This window comes from Tiliqua scincoides, chromosome 1, assembly GCF_035046505.1.
Source record: "Tiliqua scincoides isolate rTilSci1 chromosome 1, rTilSci1.hap2, whole genome shotgun sequence".
In the NCBI taxonomy this organism is placed as follows: Eukaryota; Metazoa; Chordata; class Lepidosauria; order Squamata; family Scincidae; genus Tiliqua; species Tiliqua scincoides.
In genome coordinates, this window is record NC_089821.1 from 153,442,379 (window position 1) to 153,444,271 (window position 1,893).

The 1,893-nt window shown below is 46.1% G+C and overlaps 1 pseudogene; it reads left to right on the plus strand.

Annotated features, from left to right (window-relative positions):
* Positions 1-928: 928 nt before the first annotated feature.
* Positions 929-1,047, plus strand: LOC136637766 (5S ribosomal RNA; annotated as a pseudogene).
* The last annotated feature ends 846 nt before the right edge of the window (positions 1,048-1,893 follow it).

Below are 1,893 nucleotides of genomic sequence, written 5' to 3' on the forward strand. Positions count from 1 at the left end.
CATGATTGCTGACATCCACGTGTTGGTGCTGACAATCTCAGTTTAATATTGTGACTGTTGTAACTATTATTTATATATGCAGCTGGGGGTTTGCAGCCAAAAGGCAGCAGTTGTATCCTCAGCCCCTAAGAGGCATTTTCTTGTTCAAGGCTTCAGCTATCCTGGAACAGGAACCTTATATGGACTTATTAAGGGCTTGTGTGTGTGAGAGAGAGATAGTTTAGTTTTTTCCTAGATTCCTGAATGTTTTCCCCACTGTTCTGTGTAGTGCTAGTGGGAGCAGGTTGAAGACTGACACTCAAACACAGACCTGAGCACATGTCGTACACCAACATACAGTAACTCATGTTGAACCAAATTGGGGGAATTAGCAAAACTTTTGGAGCGAGAGGTCAAAGTTAGCAATGTCTGACAGTTTTGGGATCATTGACTTGGGTGAGCGGTGAAAACAACCTCAAAGTGCCTCAAAAATTAGGCTCACAGTAGCCACAAAATTGAGCTCTTCAGAAGTTAGCTTTTTTTTTTTTTTTTTTTTTAAGGATTACCATATAGGCAAACAAGGAAAAGGCACATTTATGTTCAGTCACTTTGCTTTGGAGATCAGTTACAGAGCTTTACATGTTTGTAAGTACAAACAAGCAGGAGTTAGTTGGAGAAGATAACTGAACGAGGCTGAGCTCATCTGGGTTCCTCTCCATTCAGCCAGCAGAAGAAGACAATTTAGCAGGAAGCTTTGAAATGGGCATACAAGAATGGTGGCTATTAGTGGGGAGAGATGGGGGAGAGAGTGGGGAGAAGAGAGAACTGACAGAAAAACTACCAGTCCTGCTGGGTATATTTTGAGTATGAAGTCCTTCTAAGCAGCAAGGGCAGGGCTGCAAGATTCCAGAGGAGAAAAAGGCAGCAAAAAGGTGCTCCTCTAAGCCAGGAAGACAGCAACTGTTACCTGCACATGCCTGATCTCTTCTGATCTCAGAAGCTAAGCAGGGTCAGGCCTGGTTAGTACTTGGATGGGAGACTGCCTGGGAATACTGGGTGCTGTAAGCTTATACCATAGTCTTTCGAGACTGAAGGTTGCCAACCAAGCCAGGAAGGTAGCTTCTCCTAGGGCGAGGGCAACTATCAGAGTAAGAGTGCTCAGCAAAAGACTTTCAGACTGCAGGACAGCATTGCCAGACAGAAATGCGGAGGCTTTCAGCAGGAGGGAAGCTCTGCCAATATGGAGGGAGTTGCTATAGGAAGAGACCACTGAAATGCCTAGCAGGGTGAGCACCTATGGCAAGATGCCATATCCTGAAACCCCCCCCCCCCCGCCGCTCTGGCCCTGGGAGACCTGACACAATAGCAGGTGCAGATCCAAGGAGACTCATTGGGGCAGCCTGGGATTTACATGGGGTAAGGGAGCATAAGCTCCCTTTCTCTGAGTAGCCCTGGCAGTGCTTCCTAGCCCCTTGGGATGCAATGGTAGCCATTTTGGTGTCACTGCAGCCCTAGGTACTAGGAAGCTCAGAACTGGGCTGTGAGCTGGGAAGAAGAGGCTGTGGGGGGTGTCATGACCCTGGTAAGCTTGGAAACCACTTCTGTAGGCCACTGTCAACATCCATCTTGCTTAGAAAGCCATTTGCTAATCCCCAGGATCAACTTGAAAAGCTTGTTAGAATTGATTTTGCTATTGACATCTAAGCAAGTGTTCTATTCCTGGCTAGCTTGGATAATATATTAAGTGAAACCCCAACTAGCCATGGGAATACATCTGGTAAGAATAAGGTCCATAATATCCTGATCATCGTTACAACAGGAGTTTACTCTTCTGCAGTGGTGATATTCAAGAACACAAGTCAGATCCATGTGCTCTTGTGTCACATAACAGAACGACAGCAATTAGAGACCAGC